This window comes from Melitaea cinxia, chromosome 1, assembly GCF_905220565.1.
Source record: "Melitaea cinxia chromosome 1, ilMelCinx1.1, whole genome shotgun sequence".
In the NCBI taxonomy this organism is placed as follows: Eukaryota; Metazoa; Arthropoda; class Insecta; order Lepidoptera; family Nymphalidae; genus Melitaea; species Melitaea cinxia.
This window is the reverse complement of record NC_059394.1, coordinates 50,001-59,973: the sequence shown is the minus strand read 5'-3', so window position 1 is coordinate 59,973 and position 9,973 is coordinate 50,001.

Below are 9,973 nucleotides of genomic sequence, written 5' to 3'. Positions count from 1 at the left end.
AATTATAATATGAAGGTATGAGATGAGAAGAGATAGTCTATAGTATTTTAAGTATTTTTAGATGAACAAGTCTTTGTTTATGTATTTTCAAAAACACTTGTTGCATATATAATTGCTGATAGGATTTAAAATCTATATTTTCTTATACTATGAACTGATATAGGACTTGAAGATACATTTTTATTAGTAGAATTTAAAGTCTTTGGTAACAGTATTTACAATGGTTTATCTGAAAAAATAAAAAAATAATATAAATTTTCTAAACTACCAGTCTGTTGGAGGAAATAAGAATTTAAACATTGAACTAGTAAATACATATATATAACATTTGTTTTACTTGCCTGTGTTTTTATGTATTTATTTCTATGATATTTCGAGAACATATTTTAATGTACGGTAACGAATATATTCAAATTACAGTTGGCGCAAGTTTTAACAACTGAATCATTGACAAAGTATACTGTGTCCGATACTGATAATCATGTGTTATATCTATAAACACAATAATTATACTTTGAAATATTTGAGATTTATAGACTACTGCGGATCATATGTTATTAACTATTTTTTTATTTTATACTTCTTCTTTACGGTTAACTGCTTTCAATAGTGCCAAATGAGCACAGATGATTATTTTTCACTTTCTGAGATATTTATGATCATTGAGGTGAGAAATTACATCATTGTTTGCGATAGAGTATTGTACAAAACTACAAATTGTGATGTTATCATTGACGTTTGACATTTTAGTGTGTCAATGTTATCAGTGTTGCTGACCTTTTTTTTTGAGCTTATTAAATATTGCCCCACAGCTCACCAGAAAACCACTAAAATCTAATTGTCCTCTAGAATTTTTACCAATACTTAGAATTTATACTTGTTTTTAAGGACAGATTACAACCGCTTTGGTGTAGTGGTGCGAGTAGTCGCCTAAAATGCCGGTGGTTTGCGGGTTCGGGTCGTTCGACCGACCCTAATAAAATTAATGATGCGCAGTGAAAAACTCAATTTATTATTCAGTACTCTTTATTTGAGTACAAATAGACAAAGTATCAAAGACGCCATATTTTGTCGACTTCCATTTTTTCTTTCGTTACGTTCTACACTGATAGTAGATGTCAACAGATACATTTCCAATAGACCCCGTAAACTATTTGTATTTGTACAAATATTTATTTTCGGTTTGGATGAGTGTGTTTGTAGGTGTCCCCACCGAGACTCAGATAGCACGTTAAGCCGTCCGGTTGTTATCATAAATACCTGATAGCGATCGTTACTCATAGAAGGGAAGATATCCGCCATCCGTAGTTGAGCAGCGTGAAACTCCGATCTTTCTTCTACATGGGGAAAGAGGCCTGTTCCCAATAGTGAGATGTTACAGACTGAAGCAATAAATCTGTGTTCTTAGTTTTTGAATTGTAAAAAACATTTGGTTGACAAAATGAAAAAAAGTTAGGAGTGCTGTAATGTCTAGATCGGTTATGAGCTGTACAAATCGTTATAAATTAACAGTACAGAAATATAACGAGAGAAACACCCGTGGAATATCCGTATTATACGAGTGATTGAAATATGAAAATGCTTTATATATAGTACCATGTTGGGGGGGGGGGGTTATTTTATAAATTTCTTCGTCGTTTCATCGTAGTACATATTTCTATTACTTTGATGTACAATCATTTCCGCCTTTTTTTTTTTTTTTTTTTTTTTTTTTTGATATCGCAGGGTAACCCATTTACGGGTGATATCCAGGATGCCCGGGTAGGCATTCCTAGACCGTATGTCGGCTTAGCACTTGGGGGTGCACTACCGACCAAAACCCCTGCGGGAGCCTTCAGCCGCTTTAATTGGAGGGTCCCGGATCTGCAGGCAACAGGATCCCTCCAGCGACAGGCTGGCCTCGGCGAAAAGACCAGACTTCTCCTCCATGGGACTATCCGGCTCACCTCTGAACAATCCCGACGACGCCATGTCTAGCAGGAGCGGGTTCCCATCCCGGCCCGACATGGGCACAGGGGCGTTACTGGAAACGCATTAAGTAGCGCCTCCTACGCACCCCCGTTCGTCACCTGCGGACGGAGGCCTCGTCGGCGGCCCCCTCCCTCATCCGCTCGTCGTTCTCCTTCTGGGACATTACTGTCTCGCAGAAGGAGACCATCGCCTTCCAGGACTCGTCGTCGCCGAGCATCGCGGTGAAAACGCTCGGCAGTGACAAGTCCCCTCCGAGGACTGTCGTCAGATCGCGACGTAGCGCCGCCCATCTCGGGCACACCTCGAGGGTGTGCTGGGCAGAGTCCACCGCCGCGCCACAATCGTGACATTCAGTCGTCGGCTCCCTTTGGGCCGTCCGACACAAGTATTCACCAAAGCAGCCGTGCCCGGTGAGAACCTGCGTCAGACGGAAGGTGAGGGGTTTACAATCATTTCCGCCTATTGTAGCCCAAAGCTGGACATAGGCCTCCACAACTTCATGCCAAAAATGGCGTAAACTCATGTGTGTTGCCCATAGTCACCACACTGGGCAGGCGGGTTGGTGACCACCGGGCTGGCTTTGTCGTGCCGAAGACGCTGCTGACCATCTTTGGCATGTGTATTTCAAAGCCAGCAGTTAGATGGTATAGCCCGCGGCCAGCTTTATAAGTTCCAAGGTGGTAGTGGAACTGTGTTATCCCTTAGTCGCCTCTTACGACACCTACAGAAAGAGAGGAGGTGGCTATATTCTTTAATGCCGTAGCCATACAGCGTTTGAATTTAATGTACAAGATCAAAGCTTATTACTAATTTGTTAATTTTATCTTCCGGACGTTCCGAGACCAAATAAGGGACGTCTTGAAAAAGGCCAGGTCAAGAGTACCCTAAACCGAAGAGCATGTATGAAGGGAATAATGAAAGTGGACGAAGTGAAAGAAGTATGTAAGGATCCGTAGCAAGTGGAAAGAAGTGGTCTCTGCCTACCCCTACGGAAAAGAGCCGTGATTATATGTATGTATGTATGTAATTTTATCTTATAAATTCAAATTTTCATCTCACTAGGATGGCAAACAATTACGGCTCCTTTGATGATAAACGGATATTGTGAAATATATCTAGAACACTAGAACCATCATCACTCGTCATTGTGCTAACGAGCCTACCGTCACTGTTGAAAGAATGCATTCAGGAGTTCTGGCCTCTTCGCCAAGGAAACACAACACTACTTGAAAGCAGAATTATACGGCTATGATCTTCTGTGAGATTAAGGCACTCCTCCAGTGAGGCTACTCTACATTTTGAGCAAGACATTTTCTGTTGTGCCTTACGGCCTGTGAATTAATACACCTATAAGAAGTTCTGTGGACGAATATTAATTAGATTGAAATTAAAGATGATTTCAATTCAAAAACATTGTTACGAATCGCACCATCTCTTGACGAAGTGAACAAAACATCGGCATCGGTGTGAAGGAGCAGCGGACGGCGCGCCGAGCAACAACGGTGTTCACGACGTTCACTTTTTTATAAATTCGTAGATCATTCTGTACACACTCTTCAAAATTTAAATTATTTGAAACTTAACAAATTACTATACAAAATCAAGAAATATGTATGTTTAAATATTTGTCCTGCATCTTATTGATTTAATTACGAACAAAAATTTTTAAAAGATTTTATCACTCTGTCTTAAAAACAAAATTCTAAAAATTAAACACGACAGCTGTAATAGAATAGGAGTGCGGCTCACACTTAGCCGGATTTTAATTAGTTTTTTTTTTTTGTTGTTGAATGGATTAATCTTTTATCAAAACACTTCTGTTCTCTCTTGTTAAGTCTTGTTCTTGTTCAATCGTTTTTACCTTTTAAATTAAATAAAAAGACAAAAACGACAGAGCAAATAATTTAATTAACTGAACAAATGATGAATGAAAACTATTGATTAAAAACAACTTAGATTTGGTTTATGCTGCGCTAACTTATAAGAGTAGTCGAAATCCGAGTCGAACTCGATCCGAGAAGACGCCGACGGGGTCGCCATCGCCGGGGGAACGACACCATCCACCGGAGGGGATCCGGCGGCATCGTTTCCGTCACGGGGGCGCCCTGCGCGCGATAGGGACGCCCCCATGGATCTCGGTTGAGACCCGCAAGCAACTCCTCCCAGGCGGCGTCCTTCCCCCGACTGATGGCGAGCTGCAGGGCCTCCTTTGCCGTGCGGTAGGCATCCCGCAGCTCCGCTTCCAGGGCCGGATCCATGGCGTTGCGCCTGCGGCAGCGCAGGTACGTCCGGCGGGCAGGCATGCTGGTCGCCCCAAGAACTATAACGGCTCTCGGCGACTGCCGGCATACTGCAGCTCTGACGGTGTCGACAAAGACCTCGAAGTCCACCAGGTTGCGGTTGGGAGAGAAGTACTGGCCGATAACTGCGAAATTTCCCGCCGTCGCTGTACGTCGCCATGACGTACCCCGAGCCGCGCTCCACGAGTGTGAGGGGGTGGGTGGAGTAGCTCCCCAGTGCGACCGCCACCGTGTCGTCCAGATCCCCCAACCAGTTCGATTGGGGGGGCGGGACCCAATACGGCTCCCACGCAACGGCCAAATCGATCCAGGCAGCAGGTCCTGAGCCCTGGCGCAGTGGTTGAGGTTGGCTTGGAGGAAGTTGTGATGTTTGATCTGGTCCCTGGATTACTCAGACACTGACCCCTCAGACTCAGACATTTTATAAACCATTAATAAATCGCAGAGTCAAACTTTCAACGTCGCAGTCTTAGATTTAAGCGTTGAGTGTTTTTCACATTTTATGTTGCTCTTTCAAGAATAACCCCTAAAGAAAACATGTTTGTATTGTCTAATGACAATAATTGTGTTTGCTCACAAACGAAAAAAAAAAACCGACTTCAATTACATCGATGAGTAATACAACGTAGATCGACGAAAGAATAGTCAAGTAACTAAGCGTTATCAAAGATTACTCAAAAAGTAGTTATCAGATCTCAATAAAATTTATATGTGACCACATGACAAATATCAGCTTTCGATTAAATTAAAAATTATTAAAATCGGTGCACCCAGTAAAAAGTTTTTGCGGATTTTCAAGAGTTTCCCTCGATTTCTCTGGGATCCCATCATTAGATCCTGGTTTCCTTATCATGGTACTAAACTAGGAATATTTCCTTTCCAACAAAAAAGAATTATCAAAATCGGTACATCCAATAGAAAGTTATGCGGTATAATACAACGTAGGTCGACGAAAAAAGCGTCAAGTAAAAACGCATTATTAGATATAACTCGAAAAGTAGTTGTTAGATCTCAAATAAGTTTAAATGGGACCAAATGACACACATCACCTATCGAATAAAAAAAAATTCGTCGAAATCGGTCCACACAGTCAAAAGTTCTGATGTAACATACATAAAAAAATACAGTCGAATTGAGAACCTCCTCCTTTTTTGGAAGTCGGTTAAAAAAATTGTGAACGTTGTATGTAAAGACATTCTTTAGTATATTATTTTAGTATCAGTATTGCCCGTGCGAAGCCCAGGCAGAACGACTAGTTTATAACCAAAAGGTAGCAATAAAAATTCTGTTTTGCTGTAGTCGTTCTCTCTCCACGTTCTAGTTCCTGTCCAAGGTCGTTATGAGCCTTCATACGCTCAACATTTAAAAAGAATATTCTTTTATTTAGCTATTATTATTCAAAGTATATATAATATGAAAAAAAAAATTCAATAAATTACATGCTTAAGTATAAATATTTTATAGTTTAGTTTAAATAATTAAAAAAAATTCAAAAGCATAAAAACTTTTTTTTTTTTTTTTTTTTTGGGTGATTTTTGTTTTGAAGTAATTAATTAATATGATTGATTGTTCGATCTTCTACTACTGTAATATAAACTCTTAAAAAAAATATTTTCTACTTTTTTTTTTTTTTTTTTTTCCGTCTTTACACTAGATGGCAGTGGTTGTACTTTAAATCACACTAACGTTATTATAATCTTGTAACGGGGGTCGTTACTTATTAATTTATATTTTGTACAATTTTGTAACGATAACAAACTAATTACAAATAACGAACTATATCGAAACTTAGTAACATTTCTAAAAATAGCCTCAATGAATAGATGTACGTGTTACCCCGGTGAAGGCGTTCGGATCGACTGACTAACGACTGGCCAATCCCCGCGCACACGCCGCAAAAGTGTGGTAGTCAGACGTTGAACGTCAGACTACCACGCATTAGGGCCTAATCTATAGGCAAGTTCTCGTCCGTATTTATAGTAGGCGCGTTACACCCTCCCCCTTTTGACCTGGCGGTGAACACGGGCGGGTCAAACGAAAGAAACGCGGCGAAACGGAAAGAAAACAGAAAGAAAATGAGAAGCTAACTCGATTTACGCGGGCGACCTCTACGACGTTTTACGACTACCGGCTCAGGACACTCACCTTCCCTTGCGTGGTAACGTCGCAGATCGGAAACATGGTATTTGCCGAATACTTCACCAGAGGGTTCGTAAGCTAGGAGGTACGACGTAGGGCTTACCTTCCTTGAAATAACGTACGGTCCATCCCTCTTAGGGGCCAACTTAGAGGTTATACCCTTACCAGCATTGCTCAACACATGCGATTTCATCAAGACAAGATCTCCTTCCTCGAAGTGGGGAGCATCAGCACGTTTGACATCAACGCGCTCCTTCTGGATATCCTGGTGCCGTTCAATGTGCTCCTTGGTGTCCGAAATTGTGTCGGCAAGCTTGAGTAAGTACGGAGTTATCTGAGGGACAAAGTTCTCAGTTTCTACCACCGTACGAAGATCAGCCTGAGCGGAGATCGGCGATCGGAGCTCTCGGCCGAAGGTAAGGTATGCTGGTGTATGTGTAGTCGAACTACAAACAGAACTGTTAAAGGCAAATCGAATAAAAGGCAATACCTCGGGCCATTGTTGGTGACGTCCTTCCACCAAAATAGCCAGGTGAGCCCTTAGATCCCGATTCTTCCTCTCCACCGGATTGGATTCAGGATGGTACAGGGGAATGAGATTCTGCTTTACCCCTAAGACGAACATTGCCTTTTGCATGACGTCAGCCACAAATTGGACTCCGTTGTCGGAAATCATTCGACGAGGTAACCCATACCTCATAAAAACCTCATCAACAAGGGTCTTGGCACAGACCTCAGCAGTGGCCTCGGTGAGAGCAAATAATTCGACCCACTTACTTGCGGTGTCTTCGACAATTAATATCCACCTCTCACCCTGGGGTCCTTTAGGTAAAGGTCCAAAGAGATCGACTGCAATAATCTCAAACCGCTGAGCTGGAACTGGAGTCTGGAGCAAACCAGCCGGTTTTAGATTTGATGCTTTGTACCGTTGGCACTCTATACAGGTTTTTAAATAATCTGTAACATACCGTCTTAACCCAGGAAAGTAAAATCGTTGCGAGATGCGATGAATAGTCCTCTGGATCCCTCCGTGAGCAGCGGTGGGAGAGTCGTGACACTCGAACATCACCTTGCTACGCAAGCTCGCGGGGACAACAAGTTGTGGTTCCTCCGACTCGGAATCTTCGGAGTATTTATATAAGACACCTTGAGCGAGCAGGTACCCTCGCTCGGTCCACCTAGAAATGGATAACTCATCGGTACCTTCCAGGTCAGTGAGGATTTTTGACACCTCTGGGTCGGACAACTGTGCATCCCGGGTAGTGGTGGCATCCCAGTGCGGCACGTCGACACTCACGGGGCAGACTCCACAGTCATCTGATGAACCGGATTCAAGTACTGGGCGGCTAAGCGTGTCAGCTATGACGTTGGCCTTCCCGGGAGTATATTCGAATTGTAAGTTATATGCTTGTAGTTTCAAGGCCCATCGAACAAGCCGTCCACTTGGGGACTTAAGTGAAAACAACCACTTCAGGGGCTGGTGGTCACTGCGAACACATACCTGATGCCCATCAATATAGCCTCTGAACCGCTCAACGGCCCAGATGACTGCTAACGCCTCTCGCTCTGTCGTTGAGTAGTTGCGCTCCGCCGAGGTCAGGAGACGGCTGGCGTACTCAATCGGACGTTCAGCAGGCGGTGACTCCCCCTGGAGTAGACATGCACCCAGTGCAAAGTTACTGGCGTCAGTCCTAAGGATAAACCGTTTAGAATAATCGGGCTGTATCAAAATAGGAGCCGTGGTAAGGAGCCGTTTGAGAGACTCAAACGCACCTGCCTGCTCTGAGCCCCATATCCAGGTCTGACTCTTTCTTGTCAAACGAGTGAGTGGTTCGCTTACCCTTGCGAAATCCGGGATAAACTTCCGGAACCACGAACAAGTTTGAAGGAATGTACGAAGTTGCTGAAGATTATTGGGTTCCTTCATTTCCAATACAGCACGTACCTTATCATCGTCAGGGGATATACCTTCCCGTGAGATCACGTGACCGAGGTATTTGACTTGCTCCCGAGCAAAAGCGCACTTATCTCTGTTTGCTCGTAGTTTAAATACGCGGAGACGGTCGAATACCGCACGGAGATCTAGAAGGTGTTTGTCAAAACTGTCAGATATGACCAGTAAATCATCGAGATAGGCTAAAATAGTAACGTCTTGGAGAGAAGCACCACTTCGGAATCGGTCTATTAACCGCTGGAACGTCGCTGGGGCGTTCTTCAGGCCGAACGGCATGCGTTTGAAGCGATACGTACCAAAGGGCGTTACGAAAGCCGTTTTATCTCTGTCCAAGGTCATCACTTGCCAATAGCCATTTCGGAGGTCGAGCGAGGTCATCACACAACCTTTATTAGTGAACTGAAGAAGTTCGTCGATACGCGGCATGGGGTAGGAATCGGTCTTCGTGACAGCATTCAGCTTCCTATAATCAACGCAAAACCTATACGTACCATTAGACTTGGGTACCAGGACACATGGTGCTGACCACGCAGACTCACATTCCTCTATAACATCCGCCGCTAGCATCTGATCGAGCTCGGCGCGCATTATTTCCTTTTTCGCAGGCGTCAGACGATACGGGGGTACAGCGATTGGAGGGTGATCACCGGTGTCGATACGATGCTCCGCAAAAGGAGTCGGCTCCCCGACCTCCTCAAAAATATCAGCATACTCACCGAGAACCTCCGCCAGACGCATCCTCTCTAATTCCGTTAAGCACCTTCCCTCATCATCGCGCAATAAATTGACCGACGCGCAGCTTAACGGTTCGCGTGGACTCTCACACGACAAAGGATGAATGTCCTGAGGCGATATCGCTGTGAACCAAGTCATGTTAGAAAAGTTTATCACTAATTGTGCTTTAGTAATGAAATCGATGCCTAACAATGTTTCATTATACAAAGCATCGGGAAATATAATAAACTCAATCGGTATTATTAACGAACATAATTCGACATTAACAAATGTTAATAATATTTCCGTATTACGAACGGAACCATCCGCGAGTTTAACGGACATATTTTCGGCGCGAAACGTCGTACCTAAACGTTTGAGAAGCGCGTAGAGGGTGTAACCCGCGATACTACGTTTAGCCGCAGTGTCAAGCAAAGCGATACCATTTTGACCTTGGATACTTATGTCTAGCACGGGTCGACTTAGCGACTGTTTAACATTAGAATACAAATTTGAAAACTTATCACAATTAATCGAATAGAAACCTTTAGGCTGAGGGCTCACATTAATTTTACATTTCGGACAATTACTCTTAACAAAACCTTTCTCACCACAACCATAACATGATACAGTCTTATTACTATTAATTCTCTTAACACATGTATCGCGGACATGTCCACGCGACTTACAATATACACAAAATAACTTTTTATCACTATCACTATCACTTTTCGCGTTATGCAGGGACGACGACTGTAATGGCGGCGCGTTCCTCGCCGCTACGTAGGCGCGGGAACCGCGAACGGCGACGCGCGACACGTTCGAACGTGTCGACGCGTGATCCACAGCATGCTCGTCGGAAACGGTCGGTGACGCCTTGTGCGACTGCGACGTT